This window comes from Musa acuminata, chromosome BXJ1-2, assembly GCF_036884655.1.
Source record: "Musa acuminata AAA Group cultivar baxijiao chromosome BXJ1-2, Cavendish_Baxijiao_AAA, whole genome shotgun sequence".
NCBI lineage: Eukaryota > Viridiplantae > Streptophyta > Magnoliopsida > Zingiberales > Musaceae > Musa > Musa acuminata.
Window position 1 is genome coordinate 7,990,029 of NC_088328.1, and position 25,596 is coordinate 8,015,624.

A 25,596-nucleotide genomic window follows, 5' to 3' on the forward strand; every position below is an offset into this window, starting at 1 on the left:
ATCTCCTGTAGCATCGGCTTCTCCCCAAGGGTGACGATACTGTAGCGGTGACCAGATCTCCCTAGGGCGATGGTACTACAACGACGATCTAATATACTGCGGTGGTGGCTTTTCCCTATGGCGACGATTCTGTAGCGGTGACCAGAAGAGGGATCAAACATGGTAGTGATAGCCCCTAGGGCTGGCGATGGTGGCGGGAGGGTTGATACGATGGTAAGACTCCCTACCGTTACCCCTCAATCTGCACCTCCACCATATCCTCTCTAGAGAGAAACTCCTTCGACGAAGCAGCATCGAAGTAGGTCGCGCTCTAGATCGCGGCAGCTTGCTCTCATTTCCAGTGACCCTCGGCCTTGGACTAGCCTCTTCAAGGCTCCGGTTGGAAGTTCGGATCTAAGCTTGGAATTCTTTACTCCAGAAGTTCAGGCTGATAAGAAGATTGCTGTATACGAGACTACTGATTCAGCAGAGCTTATTGAGACATGGTCTATGGCGATTGTTGACTATGTGGTAGGTCTCAAAACATCTTATTTCCCACTATCCTCATTTATCAAAACTCGGTGGGGAATATCGTCATTTGATCTTCATATGCTGGAGAACGGATTCTTTGTTTGCAAGCTATACTCTGAAGAAGATTTGCAACGGGTCCTTGAAGGATTCTGGACTATTCGCGGCCATCCAATGATTCTACGACGCTGGTCTCCTGATGTCCGTTTGGAGTTAGATAGCCTACAGTCTATTCCATTATGGGTATCCTTTCAAGGTCTTCCTCTACATCTTTGGAGTCGACGTTTTATTGCAAAGTTATGCAGCACTCTGGGACAGCCACTCTACATCGACAAAGCAACAGCAGCTCAGACGAGATTAGCATTTGCACGAGCATGTGTACTGGTTTCATCCGATGAAGATCTTCCAAATGAGGTTTTCTATCATGATCTTGACGGGAACACTCGGAAGGTACTTGTCTCATATTCTTGGAAGCCACAATGATGTCAGCATTGCTTATCTTTTGGTCATGCAAATGGAGCTTGTCAGCAAACTCCAAAACCGATCACAAAGGTCTATCGATCACGTCAAGCGCCTCAGCAACAAAGCGAGTCTTCTCTAATGGCAGTAGCACCGATGGTGGCGAAGACTATTGAGCATTCCGACTCGCAAGGAGAGCACCGCGGATAGAAGGACAAATCCAAAACTTTACCTCTTCCTATAATGTCTAAGCCTTCCACAACAGAAGTTTCCCATGGTACTAGTGGACAGGAGAAGCATAAGTCATGAACTCTTCCAATATCTTTGGATCCGTCCACAATAGCTCAACGAACTCAGGCCCAAACAAATCTCGCCAGCAAGGATATTCTTCCTCAACAAACTCAGGCCGCAACAAACATCACCAACAAGGATATTCTGTCTCTACAAACTCATGCCCCAACAAACCTCTCTAGCCAGGCTGCTCCAACAAGTACTAACCAGGATATTGTGCCGCAATAATCTTATCATGCTTCAACAAACCCTGCCAATCAAGACCACATGATTCAAGGTATTTTAAAGTTTAAACATCTGCAAGCTGTAGATGAAGTGGATAAATATAGGAATAAAGCCATAAAAGGTAAGGATATTATGCGGGAGGAAAATATAAAACCAAAGGATAAGAAAAAGGATGGTACAGTCCATCCAAAGTCGTAGGATGAATACCTTACCACCTTTTTCATTTGTTTATTACTAATGAAGATAACATGCTGGAATTTCGTGGACTTAATAAGCTTGAGAAATGTCAGAAGCTCAACAGAATAATCAAGTCTGCTACATGTGATATTGTTATTCTAGTGGAAACGAAAATTAAACAATCGCGCGTTCAAGCTCAAAAGAATTTAATATGGCCGGACGCAGAACTGTTTACAAATGATTCAAATGAAACTTTTGGCAGAATATAGGTCTTATGGCATCCTAACTCTATTAATGCTTGGTTTATTTCTGCTACGGATCAATTCATTCATCTTAAGGTAGAGGACAAAAAAAATGGCTGTCAATTCAATTTCACTGGTATATATGCTTCAAACAGTATGCAAGAAAGAAATACACTATGGTTTGATCTAACTAACATTGCAGATGACTACCTTAATGTACCTTGGATTGTTCTTGGTGACTTTAATACTGCTCGGTACACAAATGAAAAAGTGGGGGCAGACAGCTTTCAGAAAGTCAGCTTCAGAGTTTTAATGATTACATAGATACTGCTGCATTGACTCATATTAAATCAGTGGGTAATTGGCTCTCCTGGAGTAATCAAGGTACTGCTAACAGAAAAATAATGGCTCGACTCGATAGATGTCTGATTAATCAAGAATGGTTAATAGTTTACCCTGATTCACTTCTTCAGTATGATGCTCCATTATTTTCTGATCATTCTTTAATGTACATACACGTAGATAAAGCAACACCAAAAGGCAAGAAACCGTTTAGATTCTTCAACATGTGGAGTACTCATCCTTAGTTCCTTGATGTTATCAGATCAGCTTGGAATGTTAATGTGCATGGATCCCCCCCGTACATCTTATGTCAAAAACTCAAAGTTTGCAAAGCAGCACTTAAGGAGTGGAATACAAATACCTTTGGCAATATTATCACCCGAGTTCAATTTTGTAGAAAGGAACTAATAGCAATGCAACATGAGTTGCAACTTCAGCCCCATGATCAGAATCTTATCGAAAAAGAGACAGAAGCTAGAAATAACTTCATGCAAGCCTTAAAGCAGGAGGAATGTTTTGCAAAACAGAAGTCTCGACAGCATTGGCTTACTTTAGGGGATTTCAATACTAAGTTTTTTTATGCTTCCATTGCTACTCGAAGAGCCGTTAACCGCATCAGGAAATGCAGAGACAAAGATAACAATATAGATAAATTTCCTATTAACCGAATCAAAGGCTTTCCGTAAATCAGCTTTAAAACAGATTTTTGTCCCTCTTGCTTTTGAATGCAAATCTTTGACCAAGTCATTAGCAAGCAAAATGTTATGATGTATACTTCTCCCTTTGATGAAAGCAGCTTGATTTGGGCTAATGATCTTGTGTATTACCTTTTGCATTCTATTTGCCAATACTTTGGAGATGATCTTGTAAATAAAGTTGCATAATGATATGGGTCGATAGTTCTCTAGTGAATCAGCCCCTGCATTCTTCGGAATTAAAGAAATAAAAGTGCAATTCATCTCTCTAAGAATATGACCTGAAGAGAAAAAATGTTGGCAAGCCTTGATCACATCATTTCCAATAATAGACCAAGCAGTTTGGTAAAATTCAACTGGAAATCCATCTGGACTTGGGCTTTTGTGCTTTGGTGACTTAAAGACAACACATACAATTTCGTCATCTGTAATTGGGGCATTGAGGATTGAAATAGCTTCCGAATCAAGTTTTCTAGTCGGCTACACATGAATGTTATTAGGTTTTTTTTTTTTGGTAAGTAAAAGTAAATTGATTATGTGTAAAGTTTCTACAAATAGCATTATCTATACAAGTCATAGACAAAGCCAAGTAACTCATATAGTGCGAATGCGATAGTTATGACTACACATGTTGTATACTATAACTCCTAATTATAGTCAACATAGAAAATGTTTATTCAGATATATCAAAACTACATGTGGGTACATAATTTGACATCATTCCCAAGATCTTTAGCTAATAGCAAAATTAAATTTGATAAAAATATCTTTTTCTCTTTAGGTAAAGTGCTCCGTTTTGAGATCTTGCTCCATACAGGATCTTGAGTCTCTAATAATCTCTTTCAAGAGCTGAGCATTGTTTGTGTGTTGACATTCAAAGATTCTGTTACATCTCTCCTTCCACATCCACCAAAGATGACGAAATTGTATGTGTTGTCTTTAAGTCACCAAAGAACAAAAGCCTAGGTCCAGATGGATTTCCAGCTGAATTTTACCAAACTGCTTGGTCTATTATTGGAAATGATGTGATCAAGGCTTGCCAACATTTTTTCTCTTCAGGTCATATTCTTAGAGAGATATATTGTACTTTTATTTCTTTAATTCCAAAGAATGCAGGGGCTGATTCACTAGAGAACTATCTGTCACGCCCCTCAAAATAATAACGATATTATTAAAACTTTCATTGCAAACCAATCCAAGATCCAAACACACATTTGAGGACACTGAAAAATATTCTATCAAATTCACATCTATAAAACCTATGCAGTTTATAATCATATATCACATCACTCAATAATTCACATTTATGGCAACCTAAGACGACTTGTCAAACATGAACAACATTTATAAATCCACAAGCTAAATAAATTATACAATCAGAACTCCAACTATTCACCACAAGTTCATATCATCATATATTAAACTTAACATTCCAGAATCTTAAACATGAGAGGTCCTTTAAACTTATACAAAATCCATAAGTTTAGATTCATCGTCAACATTTCATTAGATGCAGTGTGTGCTTATACAACAAAAACATATATACTAATAAAGATCTGCCCAAAATCTTTTAGCTTTCCATCGCCTCAGCCCAATTTTAACATTTAAGCAAGCGACAAGCTATCCTGAAAAATTTATACAACAACGGGGTGAGCATATAGAGCTCAGCAAGTGACTAACATATCCATGTCAAAAGAGGACAATTTCCAATGAGATAAAGTTTCGAAATACAAGGCAGAATATAAGAATTCATAAACGTAAGATCATTAGGTGCAGAATCATAATTGTCATTTCAATTAAACATATTTGGTTCATAACAGAGGGGGCATAGAGTAATTGGAGCATATCAACCACGAATAAAACGTTTCGGAGCATATCAATAACAAATGAAACATTTTGGAGCTTATCAATGGCGTATGAAATGTTCCGGAGCATATCAATAACAAATGAAACATTTCGGAGCTTATCAATGGCGTATGAAATGTTCTGGAGCATATCAACGGCATATGGAACATTTCAAAGCATATCAACAATGAATGAAACATTTCGGAGCTTATCAATGGCGTATGAAATGTTCTAGAGCATATCAACGGCATATGGAATATTTCGTAGCATATCAACAATGAATGAAACATTTCGGAGCTTATCAATGGCGTATGAAATGTTCCGGAGCATATCAACGGCATATGGAACATTTCGAAGCATATCAATAACAAATACCAAACAGAAGCTCAAACGTCGTCTTTGACGTTGCATTCATATCATTCTTATCCAAAGCATGTATAGAAACATATAACCAAAGCTCTGGATATCATATCAAACATACAGAAGGTGAAGTGGGACCATAACATAATATAGTACATCCATTTCTGAATGACCACCAAACATAAGTCTCCCACGTCTGGGAGGTCTCCCACGTTTGGGAGCTCTATCCACCCACGTTTGAGTGAAGTCATAGGGGGCCAGCAGAGCATCTCAGGCTCTATGCATAACTCCCTTCACCATTTCTGGCGAAGGTTCACAATATCCCACAAACACCAGAGTACAAAAGGATAGTATGAACAATGAATAGCATATATCAGAAGCACACGCGGAACAACAAAACGTACATGTGCCTTTACGAGTCAATCCGAAGTAAGCAATAATCTTTCACAATTATATTCAGATTTGAAAGGAATTGAAAGCAAGGGCACATATGGAATCCAAGCAATCACATACAACTCAATTCAAATAAGAAGGTTAGATGAATTCGATATCCAAAGGAAAGAAACTAGACTAGACACACATCGAAAGCAAATGCGGAACAATGGGCTATACATGTGCCTATATAAGTCAATGTGATATAGCATAAACTTTACACAATATGTTCAGGAATGGTAATAATTTATAGACAAGAGCAAACGAGAATTCAAACATTAATAGAAGCCACAATTGAGTGAAGGGAACTGAACAAAATCTATTTCCAAACGAACGAAAACAAAAGATACAAAATCGATCAAAGCTCGATTTCTGACAGAATTCGAGAGGCTCATTGGATAAATACTTCAGATTGTCAATTATGCTCCAATACCCTCAAGAAGGTTATTGTTGAAAGATATATCAATCTATTTTCTGTTGAAACAAGTTTTGTATGAATCATGGTTTCCAACAAGGAGTTACCTTTGATTTGGTAAAACAAGGTCAAAAACAAAATCACTGTTTTGCAGAATTCATAGGGTCGGATTCAACAGATAATAGGGTAAGCATTTGAATTCTAAATTTTTCAAACTATATGTAAAAAGAAAGGTCTACAAGACTAGTTTCGAACATAATTAGTTTGGTACAAATCAGAATTTCCAACAGGGACTTATAGGTATTTTAGTATCGAAAGGTCAGAAATTTTGATCCCTATTCTGCAGCATCTATAGGCTCATTTGAACAGACGTTTGAGTAAGTATTCGTTGTCCAAAATCTACAAAATCAGTGTCAAAAGGAAGATATAAGAGTCTAATTTCAAACGAGCTAGGTCCTGTCTGAATCCACATTTGGTGCTAAAAATTATAGCCGAAACAGTGTATAGGAGTCAGTTTACCGAAAAAATTTCAGATCATTGGTTTTATGTCCAAAGAGAAAAATATAAGGTTCTAAGCATAAATCTTTCAGAATCAATATAGGAACATAGACTAATACTTCTGTAGGATGGGGTTAGAACACTTGCTGTGCTCTATATGCTCACCTCGTTGTTGTATAAATTTTTCAGGATAGCTTGTCGCTTGCTTAAATGTTAAGATTGGGCTGAGGTGGTGGAAAGCTAAAAGATTTTGGGCAGATCTTTATTAGTATATATGTTTTTGTTGTATAAGCACACGCTGCATCTAATGAAATGTTGACGATGAATCTAAACTTGTGAATTTTGTATAAGTTTAAAGGACCTCTCATGTTTAAGATTCTGGAATGTTAAGTTTAATATATGATGATATGAACTTGTGGTGAATAGTTGGAGTTCTGATTGTATAATTTATTTAGCTTGTGGATTTATAAATGTTGTTTATGTTTGACAAGTTGGCTTAGGTTGCCATAAATGTGAATTATCGAGTGACGTGATATATGATTATAAACTGCACAGGTTTTATAGATGTGAATTTGATAGAATATTTTTCAGTGTCCTCAAATGTGTGTTTGGATCCTGGATTGGTTTGCGATGAAAGTTTTAATAATATCGTTATTATTTTGAGGGGCGTGACATTTTGAGGTGCGGTGCAAGTGTTCTAACCTCATCCTACAGAAGTATTAGTCTATGTTCCTATATTGATTCTGAAAGATTTATGCTTAGAACCTGATATTCCTCTCTTTGGACATAAAACCAATGATCTGAAATTTTTTCGGTAAACTGACCCCTATACACTGTTTCAGCTATAATTTTTAGCACCAAATGTGGATTCAGGCAGGACCTAGCTCGTATGAAATTAGACTCTTATATCTTTTTTTGACACTGATTTTGTAGATTTTGGACATCGAATACTTACCAAAACGTCTGTTTCAAATGAGCCTATAGATGCTGCAGAACAGGGATCAAAATTTCTGACCTTTCGATACTAAAATACCTATAAGTCCCTGTTGAAAAATCTGATTTGTACCAGACTGATTTCGTTCGAAACTATACTTGTAAACCTCTCTTTTGACATATAGATTGAAAATTTTGGAATTCAAATGCATATCCTATTATCTGTTGAATCCGACCCTATGAATTCTGCAAAATAGTGATTTTGTTTTTGTCCTTGTGTTACCAAATCAAAGGTAACTCCTTGTTGGAAACCATGATTTGTACGAAAATTATTTCAACAGAAAATAGATTGATATATCTTTCGACAATAGCCTTCTTGAGGGTATTGGAGCGTAATTAACAATCTAAAGTATTTATCCAATGAGCTTCTCGAATTCTGTCAGAAATTGAGCTTTGATCGATTTCGTATCTTCTGTTTTTGTTCGTTTGGAAATAGATTTTGTTCAGTTCCCTTTACTCAATTGTGGCTTATATTAATGTTTAAATTCTCTTTTTCTTTTGTCTATAAATTATTACCATTCCTGAACATATTGTATAACGTTTATGCTATATCACATTGACTTATATAGGCACATGTATAACCCATTGTTCTGCATTTGCTTTCGATGTGTGCCTATTCTAGTTTCATTCCTTTGGAGATCGAATTCATCTAACCTTCTTATTTGAATTGAGTTTGATGTGATTGCTTGGATTCCATATGTGCACTTGCTTTCAATTCCTTTCAAATCTGAATATAATTGTGAAAGATTATTGCTTACTTCGGATTGACTCGTAAAGGCACATGTACGTTTTGTTGTTCCGCATGTGCTTCTGATATGTGCTATTCATTGTTCATACTATCCTTTTGTACTCCGGTGTTTGTGGGATATTGTGAACCTTCGCAAGAAATGGTGAAGGGAGTTATGCATAGAGCCTGAGATGCTCTGCCGGCCCCTATGACTTCACTCAGACGTGGGTGGATGGAGCTCCCAAACGTGGGAGACCTCCCAGACGTGGGAGACTTATATTTGGTGGTCATTCAGAAATGGATGTACCATATTATGTTATGGTCCAACTTCACCTTCTGTTTGTTTGATATGATATCCAAAGCTTTGGTTATGTGTTTCTGTACATGCTTTGGATAAGAATGTTATGAATGCAACGTCAAAGACGACGTTTAAGCTTCTGTTTGGTATTTGTTATTGATATGCTCCGAAATGTTCCATACGTCGTTGATATGGTCCGGAACATTTCATACGCCACTGATAAGCTCCGAAATATTTCATTTGTTATTTATATGCTCCGAAATGTTTCATTCATTGTTGATATGCTTCGAAATGTTCCATATGCCGTTGATATGCTCCGAAACATTTCATACGCCATTGATAAGCTCCGAAATGTTTCATTCATTGTTGATATGCTTCGAAATGTTCCATATGTTAGGATCGAGAGCACTAAGAGGGGGGGGGTGAATTAGTGCAGCGAATATTTTTCAGCGATTAAAAAACGAAAGCTGCGTTCGTTCGATAAAGACTATTTTGATGCAAAAGCCGATTCTAAGATTACTTATGATTAAGTGCAGTTTACGTTTAAACACAGTTAGCGTCTAAACGCAGTTTGCGTCTAAATGCAGATTGCGTCTAAACTCAGATTGCGTCTAAGCGCAGTTTGCGTCTTAGCGCAGATTGCGTCTAAGCGCAGATTGCGTCTAAACGCAGATTGCGTCTAAGCGCAGATTGCGTCTAAACACAGTTTGCGTCTAGGAGCAGTTTAAGCAGAAGTATAAAGACAATGTGCTGCTGTTGTACAGCTCAAAAAGTAATCTGCAAAAAACAGATTTACGTCTAGACGCAGATTTACGTCTAAACGCAGATTTACGTCTTAAACGCAGATTTACGTCTGAACTTTGAAACTCGTTTGTATACTCGCAGAAGGCAGTATGCAGTTGAAATCAAGACGTAAACGTGAACTGAGATCTGATGATTGTGCGAGGAAAGCCGATTTACGTCTAAATGCAGTTTTACGTCTAAATGTTGAAACTCGTTCGTAAAATTGTAGAGGACAGTTTGCAGTTATCAATAGGATCAAAATGTCAGTGTAAACTGTAAAGAAACTCGTTCGTAAAAGCACGGAAGACAGTTCTGCAGAATCAAACGTAAACGTAAACTGTAATGTACGAAAATACGAATTTACGTCTGAATGCAGATTCAGAAGAACAGCACTTAGAACTTGTTCGTGAAAGCGCAGAGAGCAGTAGTAATGAAGGAGGTTTGCAGTAATGATAAAGTGCTTAAAAATAAACGCAAACCAGAGATTTAGAGTGGTTCGGTCAGCCTTGACCTACTCCACTTTTGGCTTCCTCCACCGACGAGGTCGCCGACGTCAACTAGGGGCCTTCCTTCAATAGGCGAAGGCCAAACTGCCCTTTTACAGTTTCTCTCCTTTTGACAGGCTCAGGAGACAACCTTTACAGACCTTTCTCTCCTCACTTTACAACTGAAAACTTGAAGAACAGAAGGAGGAGACTTAAAGGCTTTACAACACTTTTGAGCTCTTAGAATCACAGAAAAGATCAAGATTTCGGTGTAGGTCTGTATCTTTTCAGTGCTGAATGGGTGGGGAATTTATAGGCCCCAACCCAATTCAAATTTGGAGCTCAAAACAATCAAATCCCGGAATTCTGGGATCAGGCGGTTGCACCTCTTGACTGGAGAGGTTGCACCGCCTGGCAGAGCTCGAAGACCGAGCTCAGGCGGTGCCACCTCTCTGCCAGGGAGGTTGCACCGCCCAGTCTTGCTCAAAGACTGAGTTCAGGCGGTGCCACCTCTCTGTCAGGGAGGTTGCACCGCCCAGTCTAGCTCGAAGACTGAGCTCAGGCGGTGCCACCTCTCTGCTGGGGAGGTTGCACCGCCCAGTCTCGCTGGGAGGCCTAGCCCAGGCGGTGCCACCTCCTGGCCTGGGCGGTTGCACCTCCTGGTGCAATCAGGGTCCGAATGGTTCATTCCATTCGGCCCAATTTCAGTCTTTCAGGGGCCCAATTGCCCCAAGATTAAGCCAATGGGATCACCTCCCATTTTCCAACTTAATCAACGTGCTAACTACGATTAAATCTAAGACAACTTCTGCAGCTTTGCTTCGGTGCGTCAATCGCTCCTTCCGGCGAGTTTCCGGCGAACTTCCGTCGATCATTCGATGAACCCTCGGTGATGCTCCTGCGGACTTCCGGCAAACTCCTGGACTTTGCGACGATCCACTTGGCAAGTTCCGACGAGCTTCGCTTGGCAAGCTTCTGGACTTCTCGGATCTGTTCTCGCAGAACCTCCGACGACCGTCCGAACTTCCGTCGAACTCTCGAACTCCCAACGTGATCATGAACTTGACTCCGGCGCAACTCCTGCTGCTTGCTTGTCTATCTTTCATCGTAGTTAATCCTGCACACTTATCTCAACACATAGATTAGACAACAAATGACAATTGACTTCATCATCAAAATCCGAGATTCAACACCATATGCCGTTGATATGCTCCGGAACATTTCATACGCCATTGATAAGCTCTGAAATGTTTCATTCATTATTGATATGCTTCGAAATGTTCCATATGCCGTTGATATGCTCCGGAACATTTCATATGCCATTGATAAGCTCCGAAATGTTTCATTTATTGTTGATATGCTTTGAAATGTTCCATACGCCGTGATATGCTCCGGAACATTTCATACGTCATTGATAAGCTGCGAAATGTTTCATTTGTTATTGATATGCTCCGAAACGTTTCATTCGTGGTTGATATGCTCCAATTACTCTATGCCCCATCTGTTATGAACCAAATATGTATGATTTGAATGACAATTTTGATTCTGCACCTAATGATATTACGTCTATGAATTCTTATATTCTTCCTTGCATTTTGAAACTTTATCTCTTTGGAAATTGTCCTCTTTTGACATGGATATGTTAGCCACTTGCTGAGCTTTATATGCTCACCCTGTTGTTGTATAAATTTTTCAGGATAGCTTATCGCTTGCTTAAATGTTAAGATTGAGCTGAGGAAGTGGAAAGCTAAAAGATTTTGGGTAGATCTTTATTTATATATATGTTTTTGTTGTATAAGCACCCGCTGCATCTAATGAAATATTGACGATGAATCTAAACTTGTGGATTTTGTATAAGTTTAAAGGACCTCTCATGTTTAAGATTTTGAAATGTTAAGTTTAATTCGTGTAACGATATGAACTTATGGTAAATTGTTGGAGTTCTGATTGTATAAATTACTTAGCTTGTGGATTTGTGGATTTATAAATGTTGTTAATGTTTGTTAAGTTTGCTTGGGTTGCCATAAATGTGAATAATCGAGTGATGTGATATATGATTATAAATTATATAGGTTTTATAGATGTGAATTTGATAGAATATTTTTCAGTGTTCTCAAATGTGTGTTTGGATCCTGGATTGATTTGTTTTCTTGCTTTAATATTATCGATATTTTGAGGGGCGTTACACTATCGACCCATATCATTATGCAACTTTATTTACAAGATCATCTCCAAAGTATTGGCAAATAGAATGCAAAAGGTAATACACAAGATCATTAGCCCAAATCAAGCTGCTTTCATCAAAGGGAGAAGTATACATCATAACATTTTGCTTGCTAATGACTTGGTCAAAGATTTGCATTCAAAAGCAAGAGGGACAAAAATCTGTTTTAAAGCTGATTTACAGGAAGCCTTTGATTTAGTTAATAGGAAATTTATCTATAAGATGCTCCTCGATATGAACTTCCCAAAGCAATGAGTTAATTGGATTCAATCTTACCTGGAAACTCCAAAGTTTTTGATACTCTTTAATGGCTCACCTATTGGTTTTTTTGGTAGCACGAATGGCATCCGACAAGGTGATCCACTCTCTCCATATCTATTTACTATTGCGATGGAAGGACTTAGCTGTATGTTGGAACACGCAGTCTTAAATGGCAGCATTAAGGTACCCATTGCTGGTTCTATTCATATATCACATATAACATTTGCAGATGATTTACTTATCTTTCTCCAAAATGAACCAACTTCATTAAAGAACCTGGCTACTATTATGAATGACTTTGGTATGGTTTCTAGACTTCAGTTAAATCATGTGAAAAGTAAAGTATATATGAGCCCTTACGTTGAGGATAAGATCTTTATTTCACAAACTTTGGGGGTTAGTAAGGGAAACTTGCCAGTTCCTTATTTGGGTCTCCCGCTCATATCCACAGGCATTCACAAAACCCACTGTCAGCCTATCTTGCAAAAAATAAAGAATAGAATTTCTTCTTGGAAAAATAGGTTTCTATCAAAAGCAGGACGACTCGAACTCATCCGTTCGGTATTGCACTCTTATTCTATATATTGGTGTAATGCATTTCTTCTGCCTGCTGGACTTCTCCAAGATATTGAACGGTTATTAATGAACTTCTTCTGGAATGACACAAATGATAAGGCAATGCATATGGTAAATTGGGATAGCATTTGCAAACCGAAAGATGAAGGGGGGCTAAACTTGAGAAATACTAGAGATTGGAATCAAGCATGTCTGGTACAGCAATTGTGGGATCTTTTGCAAAACAAATGTTCCTTATGGTCACATTGGGTTTCTGGTAGGTATCTTTCAAAGGAATCAATCTGGGAAATTTCAACAAGAACATACCACTCTGCAGCTTGGAAATGAATTTTAAAGGCAAGGAATTGGCTAATCAAACACATTTCTTATGCAATCTCTTCTGTAACTAGTACTAATATGTGGTACGATCCTTGGGTGAATAGGAAGAGTATATTTCAATTATATGGCGACATAATACGAAAAGATCTTTGGGCTCCCAAAGATTGGAAGGTTTTCGAGTTCATTGCTAACGGTACCTGGTGTCTCCCTAATCCTATTTCTCCCGAAATGTTATCACTTTGGCCGACTATTATAGCTATTCAAATCAGTAACAACTCTTCAGATATACTTATTTGGCCTCATGACAATGGCAAATTTAGTGCCACATCCGCATGGAATTAAATTAGGCAAAGAAATAACAAGTGGGTCCCAAGCAGTTGGACATGGGATCGACCGGGATCACAAAGATATTCCTTATGTACATGGCGGGCCCTTCTCAATAAACTACCTACAATAGAATATATGAAAAAAAGAGATATCTATCATGTTAACCGATGCTCCCTTTGTATGCAACAAGAAGAAACTGTTGACCACCTCTATTTTGCTTGTGATTATACAAAATGGATATGGAAGGAGATTCTCCAGCGATTTGAACTCAATAGACTGCCGGAACCAAACTTGCACCAAGAACTAGGCGACCTCATGTAATGTTTCTCAAGAAAAGGGCCTCTCACACAATTGGCAAAGGGGAATGTTATTAGGTTTCCCAGCTTGATTGAGTAAGGAATAAAAAAATTGCTCTGTGTGTACTTTAACCTCATCTAAATTCTCAATAAGATTATCATATTTGTCTTTGCATTTGCTGATACGGTTAACAGCCTTTCGAGTAGCAATTGAAGCATAGAAAAATTTAGTATTGGAATCCCCAAGTGTAAGCCAATGCTGTCGAGACTTTTGCTTTGCAAAACTTTCCTCCTATTTTAAGGCTTGCATGAAGTTATTTTTGGCTTCTGTCTCTTTGTAGATAATATTCTGTTAGGACTCTAGCTTGGAGAGTCCTAATTGAGAGGGACATTCATGTAAAACTGTTAGGACTCTAGCTAGGAGAGTCCTAATTGAGAGGGACATTCTGTTAGGACTCTAGTTAGGAGAGTCCTAATTGAGAGGGGCATTCATGTAGGAGGTGTTTTCTTAGAGAAGAATTAGGAGTTGTAAGGGAATAGGAGTCTTGAGTAGGAGTCCTATTAGGAGTTGGTTAGAAGTAAGAGTCTTAAGTATGAGTCCTATTAGGAGTTAGGGTTTAGAAGCCCTATAAATAGTCATGTATTCCTTCTCTTTTCTTAAGCAATAGATGAATCTTTTCTGCAGTCTTTGAGCAGCAACTTGGAGGGAGGAACCCCTATAGAGTTCCAAGGAGGCCGATCCCCTAAAGAGATCAACCCCAAGTTTAGAATCTGCAAGGGTTCTAACACCTGGTATCAGAGCAGCATTCTTGGCATCTTGCTGCCCTTCCATTGCCATCCATCAGCCCTCCACAACCGCCCAAAGCAATTCCCATAATTGCTTAAAAGATCGTCGCCGAATTCCGCCATCATCACCACCACCGCGGATCATCCTTTGATCTCCCCGTGAATTGCAACAGGTTCTGGTTTCCTACCTTACTGCTGCTGCAATTTAGTTATCCTTATTCAAAAATCCAAAAAAAAAAACTGTTCCTATATTGCTGCATAAACCTTTCGTCACAAAGTTTTCATCTCTACGACGAAAGATACATTACAGAATTCCAGTCGCATAGTACCATTTGTTTGATCTTGCTACTATGCTTTTTCTATCCAAATTTCTATGAAATTTTTATTACATCTTTGACAATTCCTAACAGCAGATTTCCCTTTGGTTTTTTCAAAAAATTATCAATATAAACTATTGATCTTTTACGTCAAATCTGCTATACTTGAAAATCTGCACTGTAAAATTTCAGCCTCATAGCACTATTTGTTTGATCTTGATACTACATTGTTTCTATCCAAATCTATACGAAATTTTTATGATAGCTTTGAAACTTCCTAACAGTGGATTTCCCTTTGGTTTCATCAAAAAATTCTCAATATAAACCACTGATCTTTTACGTCCAATCTGCTATACCTAAAAATCTGTGATGCAGAAAATTTCAGTTGCATATTGTTGCCTTAACCCATCTATTTGCAATCTTTTTTGAATGAAATTTCTTATACACGTCATAGATCATCTTGGCTTCCATCAAAGATTAATCTATTAAGAAATTCATCCCTAAAAACAATTTTATATTGCTGCAAATTTTCGTCGTAACCCGTTGAAATTTTTCGACGAGAATTCTGCAATCGCAACAAAAGATCTTTCGACCACCAATCATAGCCTAAATCATAGCCTACATCCATCGATCCACCAATCCTTTCGACCATCACTTCTCTCAACTATACATGCCTTTAACCTGACAACAAAAGAGAGATCTTAATATCATAGATTTGGAGACATATACTATGGCATCTAAGGAGGCAATCAATGCTAAATTCGAAGCCTTGGAGGCACGAATGGAGGATAAGATTCGGACTCTCTTTACCGAACTCAGATTGGGCTGACCACTTAGCCTGAAAAAATCATATCACGGAGAGAGCTTTGCCCAATCGCACCAGGCTCGAAGAGATGAGTTCCAAGGGAGGGGAGGCTCCATGACTGAACCCAACTATCCATACATGAGAGTGGACTTCCCTAGATGGGAAGAAGGAGACCCGATTGGTTGGATCTCGCGCGCGGAGCGTTATTTTCAGTATCACAAAACCGCGGATGCATCTATGGTGAAAATTGCAGCTATACATCTTGAAGGGGATGCTATACAGTGGTTTGACTGGTTTGAACATACTTATGGAGTCCTTTCATGGCAACAATTCATAGAAGGACTGCTGATCCGCTTCAGACCAACCGATTACGAGAATATTGATGGACAACTAGCAAAGATCCGACAAACTTCCACCATTCAGGAGTACCAAACCAGGTTTGAAAGGTTATCTAATCAAACTCATGATTGGTCTCAAAAACAGCTATTGAGGACCTTCATTGAGGGCTTGAAGCCGGAGATCCGAGGAGAAGTTAAAGTGCGACAACCGTATACGCTTATGGCAGCCATCTCTTTCGCACGACATCAAGAGGAGCAATTGAACCATGAAGCTCGGAGGACTAGGGTCGTTCCTCAACCAGTAATATTGAAGCCCTCAACCCCCCCTACTATTGACCAAGTCCCTACACCAAAGAGGTTAACAAGAGAAGAGCTTCGGGAGCGATATGCGAAGGGGTTATGTTGGCATTGTGACGAGCCGTGGAGCCGTGAGCATCGCTGTAGTAAAGGACTTCTTATGATTGAACCGATAGAAGAAGAGGTCATTGAATATCTAGAAGAGAGCCTTGAACATGAAGAAGAAGATGCAGAAGAAGAGCCATAACCGACTGAAGTTATGGTACATGCACTAGCCGGCTACTCAAACCCGCAAACGATGAAAGTTGGAGGCCTTCTCAAACAACAACTGATCACTATTCTCATCGACACGGGCAGTTCTAATAACTTTCTAAATAGTAAGGTTACTATCCAGATGGCCTTACCTATTGAGAATTGCAGCAGGTTTGACGTTAAGGTCGTCGACGGACGGATTTAGAATTGTGATCGTAGGCGCCCGCAAGAGAAACTATTGCTGTAGGACCAAGAGATAATTGCAGATTTCTTCCATCTCCCTCTTGATGATCATGAGGCCATGCTCATAATTAAATGGTTGACGACATTAGGTGATATTTCTTGGAATTTTATGCAACTAATTATGAAATTTTACAGTAAGGAGAAACAGGTGATACTGAACGGGAAACGTGAGGGCGACATAACGACGATTTGCACACAACAAATGAAGAAGGTTTTGCATAAAGCATGCAGCGGTCTTTTGGTACAACTTGAACAGCAAACTAAGGGAGAGCCAATAGAATTTGAAGATCCAAACCTACTTCCTTTGCTTGCTGAATTTTCAGATATATTTGACGAACCGCACAACCTATCTCTTACCAGTCGGCATGATCATTATATAACGATTCGTTCAGGCAAAACTCCAGCAAATACTCGGCCATATCAGTATCTACATCTCCAGAAGGATAAAATAGAAAGGATTGTAAAAGAGATGCTCGAAACAGGAGTTATTCGGCCAAGTTGCAACCTCTACTCTTCACCGGTGCTACTTGTACGCAAGAAGGACGGAACATGGCGAATATGCATTGATTATCGAGCTCTCAAAGGCATAACCATCAAGAACAAATACCTTATTCCAATAGCAGATGAATTGCTAGATGAAAGGGAGCACAAATCTTCGCAAAGCCGGACCTTCGATCCGGGTATTATCAAATACGAGTGTATGAAGAAGTCATACCGAAAACCGCCTTTCGAACACACAACAGCCACTACGAATTTTAACATTCTTCAACAAAAGGTGAAATATCTTGGGTATATCATATCAGAGGAAGGTGTGATGGTGGACCCCCTCAAAATTGAAGTAATGCAAAACCGGCCTACCCCGAGGAACATAAAATTGCTACATGGCTTTTTGGGTTTAACAGGCTACTACCGTAAGTTCATGAAAAACTATGGAAAGATCAGTGCACCAGTTACTTCCTTACTGGAAAAAGATGTCTTCTAATGGTCGGACAGAGCCTTCACTGCCTTCGACAAACTTAAGGCAGCCATAACGACGATGCCGGCACTAACACTACCAGATTTCAACCAACCCTTCGTTATTGAGGCCGACGCATCTTGAGTTAGAATTGGAGTCATTCTCATGCAAGATGGTCGACCACTCATATACACTAGCAATGCATTATCTCCCTCCCATCAAAATAAGTCAACATATGATAAGGAGATGCTCGCCATTGTGCACGCAACAACGAGGTGGAGACCCTACTTGATTGGCAGACGATTTCAAATTAAAACCGACCATAAAAGCCTCAAGTACTTTTTGGAGCAAAAAATATCATCCCCTGAGCAGCAAAAAAGGGTAATAAAACTTCTTAGATTTTATTTTGAAATAACTTACAAAAAGGAGAAAGAGAATGTTCTTGCATATGCGCTTTCGCAGCTACCTGAGCAAGTTGAAGTTTCGACCGTTTCACTTCCGACCAGCAACTTTCTTAAGGATATTAAGATAGAATGGCAGGAAGATTCAGAGACTAGTAAGATTATAAAACAATTGGAGGAAGCACCAAGCCCCATGGCTCATTACAATTGGGACTCAAAAGAATTACACTATAAGGGACGCATTGTGCTTACGATAAATTCTACTTGCATCTTCACGAGTAGATTTTGGACAAAGTTATACCATATGAATGGTACTAAATTGAAAAGGAGTATGGCATATCACCCACAAATCGACGGCCAGACGAAAGTTTTAAATAGGAGCTTGGAGACAGCCCAAAGCCACCCACCAAATATGACTACCCAAAGAGAACTCCAGACCCAGCCAAGTGCCATTATTGATCGATGGATCGTGACTCGACGACGACGACCCACTAATGAAGTGCTAATACAGTGGGCGAACCTACCAATAGAAGATGCCACTTGGGAGAACTATGATGACTTGAAGATCAAATTTCCAGAATTCACGAATCATCAACCGCGAGGACAAGGCTGATTTGAAGAGGGCGGGTCTGTTAGGACTCTAGCTTGGAGAGTCCTAATTGAGAGGGACATTCATGTAAAACTGTTAGGACTCTAGCTAGGAGAGTCCTAATTGAGAGGGATATTCTGTTAGGACTCTAGTTAGGAGAGTCCTAATTGAGAGGGCCATTCATGTAGGAGGTTTTTTCTTAGAGAAGAATTAGGAGTTGTAAGGGAATAGGAGTCTTGAGTAGGAGTCCTATTAGGAGTTGGTTAGAAGTAAGAGTCTTAAGTAGGAGTCCTATTAGGAGTTAGGGTTTAGAAGCCCTATAAATAGCCATGTATTCCTTCTCTTTTCTTAAGCAATAGATGAATCTTTTCTGCAGCCTTTGAGCAGCAACTTGGAGGGAGGAACCCCTATAGAGTTCCAAGGAGGCCGATCCCCTAAAGAGATCAACCCCAAGTTTAGAATCTGCAAGGGTTATAACATATTCTCATCATTTGGCTGAAGTTGCAGCTCATGTTGTAATGACATTAGTTCCTTTCTGCAAAATTGAACTATGGTGGTAATATTGCCAAAGGTATTTGTATTCCACTCCTTTAGTGCTGCTTTACTGTTAGGATCAAGAGCACTAAGAGGGGGGGGGGTGAATTAGTGCAGCGGAAATTTTTCAGCGATTAAAACGAAAGCTGCGTTCGTTCGATAAAAACGATTTCGATGTGAAAGCCGATTCTAAGATTACATTAACTTGAGATTAAGCGAGAAGACGTTAAAGTAGATCTACGAAGGTAGTTTGCATTTTATGATGGAAAGCAGAATACAAGCGCAAACTGAAATGCGACGTTCGTACGATAAAAGTCGATTTACGTTTAAACGCAGATTTGGAAAGTTCTGAACTTAGAAACTTGTTCGTAAGATCGCAGAAGGCAGTAAACAGTTATGATTGAAATCAAAATGTAAACGTAAACTGAAATATGATGATCGTACAGAAAAACGATTTACGTCTAAACGCAGTTTCGGAAAGTTCTGAATTTAGAAACTTGTTCGTAAAATCGCAGAAGGCAGTAAGCTATTGAGAAGTTTGCAGTGAAGGTAAATTGCTCAAAGGAAATGCAAACTGAGATTTAGAGTGGTTCGGTCAATCTTGACCTACTCCACTTTTGGCTTCCTCCACCGACGAGGTCACCGACGTCAACTAGAGGCCTTCCTTCAATAGGCGAAGGTCAACCACCCTTTTACAGTTTCACTCCTTTTGACGGGCTTAGGAGACAACCCTTACAGAAATTTTCTCCCCTCTCTTTACAACTCAGAACTTGGAAGAACAGAGGGAGAAGAACTTTTGGCCTTTACAACAATTTTGAGCTCTAAGAATCACAGAAAGGATCAAGATTTCAGTGTATGTCTGTGTGCTTTCTATGCTGAATGGGTGGGGTATTTATAGGCCCCAACTCAGTTCAAATTTGGAGCTCAAAACTGTCAATTCCCGGAATTCCGGGTTCAGGTGGTTGCACCTCCTGACTAGGGCGGTTGCACCGCTTGGTAGAGCTCAAAGACTGAGCCTCTGGGCAGTGCCACCTCTGTCAGGGGCGGTTGCACCTCTCTGCCAGAGCTCGAAGACTGAGCTCAGGCGGTTGCACCTCCTGACTGGGGCGGTTGCACCGCTTGGCAGAGCTCGAAACTTGAGCTCAGGCGGTGCCACCTCTTGTCAAGAGAGGCGGTGCCACCTCGCTCGGAGACTGAGCCCAGGCGGTTGCACCTCCTGGCTGGGGTGGTTGCACCGCCCAGTCTCGCTTGGAGACTGCCTCCTGGGCGGTGCTACCTCCTACCCTGGCAGTGCTACCTCCTAGCATTATTTCAGGTCCGAATGGGTTGATCCATTCGGCCTAATTTGGGTCTTTCAGGGGCCCGATTGCCCCAAGATTAAGTTAATGGGATCACCTCCTATTTCTAACTTAATCATTGTGCTAACTACGATTATTTCCTAAGACATTTACTGCAACTTGCTCCGGTACGTCAATCGCTTCTTCCGGTGAGCTTCCGGCGAACTTCCGTCGATCATCCGATGAACCCTCTGTGATGCTCCTGCGGACTTCCGGCAAACTCCTGGACTTGCGACGATCCACTTGGCGAGTTCCGACGAGCTTCTTTGGCAAGCTCCTGGACTTCTCGGATTTGTTCCCGTAGAACCTCCGACGACCGTCCGAACTTCCGTAGAACTCTCGAACTCCCAACGTGATCATTGTCTTGACTCCGGCGCAACTCCTGCTGCATGTCTTTCTTCCATCGTAGTTAATCCTGCACACTCAAAACAAAAACTTCGATCGAGACAATTAATCCTAAGCAATTAACCAAGTTGTCCGGCATGTCATTGGTCCCTCGACGCTTCGTCCGATTCTTCGGCGCTTCGTCCTTTCCTGCAGCCTATTGCCCAATCGGCCAGTTGACTCCGCAACTCCGATATCCTTGGCACAATACCCGCTCTTGTTGGCCCGATGCCCGAGTCCACGGCCTGAAGCCTTCTGTCGATACGTCGACCGATCCACCGGCCCGACGTCCAATCTTCTGACATTTTCCTCCGGCACAACATGATTTTCCTGCTTTAATTGTCTCATCCTGATCGAAGCATCCTGCGTCACTCAAAACACAGATTAAATCATAAACATATATCAAGTAGTTTCATCATCAAAATACGAGATTCAACAATCTCCCCCTTTTTGATGATGACAACTACTTGATGACGGAGTTAACCTTAACTCCCGGAGTTTAAACAAACTCCCCCTATCAATATGCCATATTGATAGAAACTCTTGGATTCAAAAATCCAAGCAACATGTCATCATAAACTTATGCATAACATGTCATGTCATTGTTAGAATCCTTGCAGATTCTAAACTTGGGGTTGATCTCTTTAGGGGATCGGCCTCCTTGGAACTCTATAGGGGTTCCTCCCTCCAAGTTGCTGCTCAAAGGCTGCAGAAAAGATTCATCTATTACTTAAGAAAAGAGAAGGAATACATGGCTATTTATAGGGCTTCTAAACCCTAACTCCTAATAGGACTCCTACTTAAGACTCTTACTTCTAACCAACTCCTAATAGGACTCCTACTCAATACTCCTATTCCCTTACAACTCCTAATTCTTCTATAAGAAAAAACCTCCCACATGAATGCCCCTCTCAATTAGGACTCTCCTAGCTAGAGTCCTAACAGAATGTCCCTCTCAATTAGGACTCTCCTAGCTAGAGTCCTAACAGTTTTACATGAATGTCCCTCTCAATTAGGACTCTCCAAGCTAGAGTCCTAACAGACCCGCCCTCTTCAAATCAGCCTTGTCCTCGAGGCTGATGATTCGTGAATTCTGGGAATTTGATCTTCAAGTCGTCATAATTCTCCCAAGTGGCATCTTCTATTGGTAGGTTCGCCCACTGTATTAGCACTTCATTAGTGGGTCATCGTCGTCGAGTCATGATCCGTCGATCAATAATGGCACTTGGCTGGGTCTGGAGTTCTCTTTTGGTAGTCATATTTGGTGGGTGGCTTTGGGCTGTCACCAAGCACCTATTTAAAACTTCCGTCTGGCTGTTGGTTTGTGGGTGATATGTCATACTCCTTTTCAATTTAGTACCCTGCATATGGAATAACTTTGTCCAAAATCTGCTTTTGAAGATGCAAGTAGAATTTGTCACAAGCACAATGCGTCCCTTATAGCATAATTCTTTTGAGTCCTGATTGTAATAAGCCACGGAGCTTGGTGCTTCCTCTAATTTTTTTTTTTTATCTTACTGGTCTCCGAATCTTCCTGCCATTCCATCTTAATATCCTCAAGGAAGTCGTTGGTTGGAAGTAAAACGACCAAAAATTCAGCTTGCTCAGGTAGCTGCGAAAGCGCATCTGCAACAACATTCTCTTTCCACCTTTTGTAAGTTATTTCATAATCAAATCCAAGAAGTTTTGGTACCCATTTTTGCTGCTTAGGGGATAATATCTTTCACTCCAAAAAGTACTTGAGGCGTTTATGGTCGGTTTTAATTTGAAATCGTCAACCAATCAAGTAGGGTCTCCACCTTGTTGCTGCGCGCACAATGGCGAGCATTTCCTTATCATATGTTGACATATTTTGATGGGAGGGAGATAATGTCTTGCTAGTGTATACGAGTGGTCGACCATCTTGCATGAGAATGACTCAAATTCTGACTCCAGATGCGTTGGCCTCAATAACGATGGGTTGGTTGAAATCTGGTAGTGTTAGCGCCGGCGTCGTCGTTATGGCTTCCTTAAGTTTGTCGAAGGTAGTGGAGGCTCTATCCGACCATTGGAAGACATCTTTTTCCAGTAAAGAAGTAAGTGGTGCACTGATCTTTCCATAGTTTTTCACGAACTTACGGTAGTAGCCTGTTAAACCCAAAAAGCCATGTAGCAATTTTATTTTCCTCGGGGTAGGCCAGTTTTGCATTGCTTCAATTTTGAAGGGGTCCACCGTCACACCTTCCTCTGATATGATATGCCCAAGATATTTCACCTTTTGTTGAAGAAAGTAAAAATTCGTAGTGGCCGTTGTGTATTCGAAAGGCGATTTTCGGTATGACTTCTTCATACACTCGTATTTGATAATACTCGGATCGAATGTAATATCCCTCACTTTTGAAAATTATTAATAAAGATTTATTTATAAATCGGGGGACCTATATGTAAATATGAAAATTTCAAGGACTGAATTGCTAAGTTGCAAAATGAAAAGAAAATAAAGAAAACCGAAAATTTCGGTTTTATCCCACCGCCTCCCACGCACTCTCTGTTTCTTTCGAGAAACAGAGAGGAGCGGTGGGGCGTGAGGAGAGAAGAAAGAAGAAGAAGAGGGCAAAGAAGAGAGGAGGAAGAGGGAGAAGAGAAGAAAAGAAGAAGAAGAAGAAGAGAGGGAAGATGGAGAGGAGAGGGAGAGGCAGCAGCAGCAGCTAGGGCTGCTGCACCTCTGTTTCCCGCAGGTGGAAACAGAGGAGAGGATGTGTGGGGCGTTGGGGAGGAGAAGGGAAGAAGAAGAAGAAGAAGAAGAAGAAGAAGAAGAAGAAGAAGAAGAAGAAGAAGAAGAAGAGGAGAGGAGGATAGCTGCAGCAAGGCTGCAGCGAGGAGGTGTGTGGCGTTGGGGAGGAAAAGGGAAGAGGAGAAGAAGAGAAGGAGAAGAAGAGGGAAAAGAGAGGGACGAGGGAGAGGAGCGAGAGGTGGCAGAAGCTAGGGCTGCAGCACCTCTGTCTCCTGCAGGTGGAAACAGAGGAGAGGTGTGGGGCGTTCGAAGAGGAGGAGAAGAAGAAGAGGAAGCAGGAGAAGAGGTTGTGATACCTCTGTTTCCTGCAGAGGAAACAGAGGAGAGGTTGTGTGTGACGCCGGGGAGGAGGAGGGAAGAAGAAGAGGAGAAGAAGAAGAGAAGGGAAAGGAGGAGCTGCGGCTGCGCCGGTGGCAGCAGCAGCTGGAAGAGAAGGTGATGAAGAAGAGAAGAAGAAGCGGGTGAAGAGGTGGCACCTCTGTTTCCTGCAGGAGGAAACAGAGGAAAGGAGGTGCTGTTCGTCGGGGAGAAGAAGGGGAGGAAGGAGAAGAAGAGAAGAAGAAGAAAGGAAGGAGAAGGAAGAGGAGAAGGGAAAGAAGTAGCTGCGGCTGCGGCTGTGGCAGCTGCAGTTGTGGCAGGAAAAGAGGAAGAGGAAGGAAGAAGGGAAGGGGAGGAAGAAGAGAAGGGGCTGCGGCTGCTGCGATGGCAGCTGCAGTTGGAAGAGAAGAAGGAGAGGAAGATGAGCAGGGGAGGAAGAAAAGGCTGTGGCCGTGGCTGAGGCTGCGACTGCAGTAGTCAGCTGGGAAAGAAGAGAAGGAAAGGAAGAAGAAGAGAAAGGAAAAGGGAAGAAGAGAGGAAGAGGAGAAGGAGAGGCAGCTGTGGCAGTGGCAGCTGCAGCTGGAAGAGAAGGAGAGGAAATAGAGCAGGGGAGAAAGAAGAGGCTGCGGCTGTGGTGGCTGCGGCCATGGTTGCGACTGCGACTGCGGCAGTTGCAGCTGGGAAAGAAAAGAAAGGAAAGGGGGAAAAAGGGGCTGCGGACGGGATTGCGGCCGCAGCGGCAGCGACTGCGTATGCAGCAGTTATGTCTGCGAGAGAAGGGAGGAAGGAAGTTATGTCTGCGGACGCGATTGTGGCAGCGGCAGCGGCGGCGGCTGTGGCAGCTGCGTTTGGGAAAGAAAAAGAAGGAATGAGAGTAAGAGAGAGCAGGTGACTGTGCCTCGATGTTCGACACGTGGTGTAGTTGCGAAGAAAGGAAGAAAACGGGAGCACAAAATGAAACAGAGAGAGGACACGGAGGAAAAGTAGAAGGATTTGGGCTGGCACCTTCTTTGGATCTTCGGATCGAAATCTTTGAAAGGCAAGTTTCCCGCTTGTTTCGATCCTTTCTATTGCAAGTTCCCTGTTCGTTTCTCCTATAATTGCTCTGATATGTCTTATTGCAAGTTCCCTGATCGTTTCTCCTATAATTGCTCTGATATGTCTTATTGCAAGTATCCTGATCTTTCCTCACTGCCAATTTTATCTCCACATTTGCTTTGAATATGAGGAACTTTGAATTGTTCTAGCCTTGCATTTGATATATCTCCTGTTTAGACGTAACGATTCGAATCTGTGCAACTTCTGAGATTCTGACCTTTTGATACCGAGCTGCCTATAAGTCTTTGTTGGAAACTCTGATTTGTTCAAAAGTGATTTCATTGGAAACTAAACTTGTAGACCTTTCTTTGATATATGGATTGAAAGATTTGGAATCCAAACACCTGCCTAGTTATCTGTTGAATCTGACATTATGAATTCTGCCAACAGAGA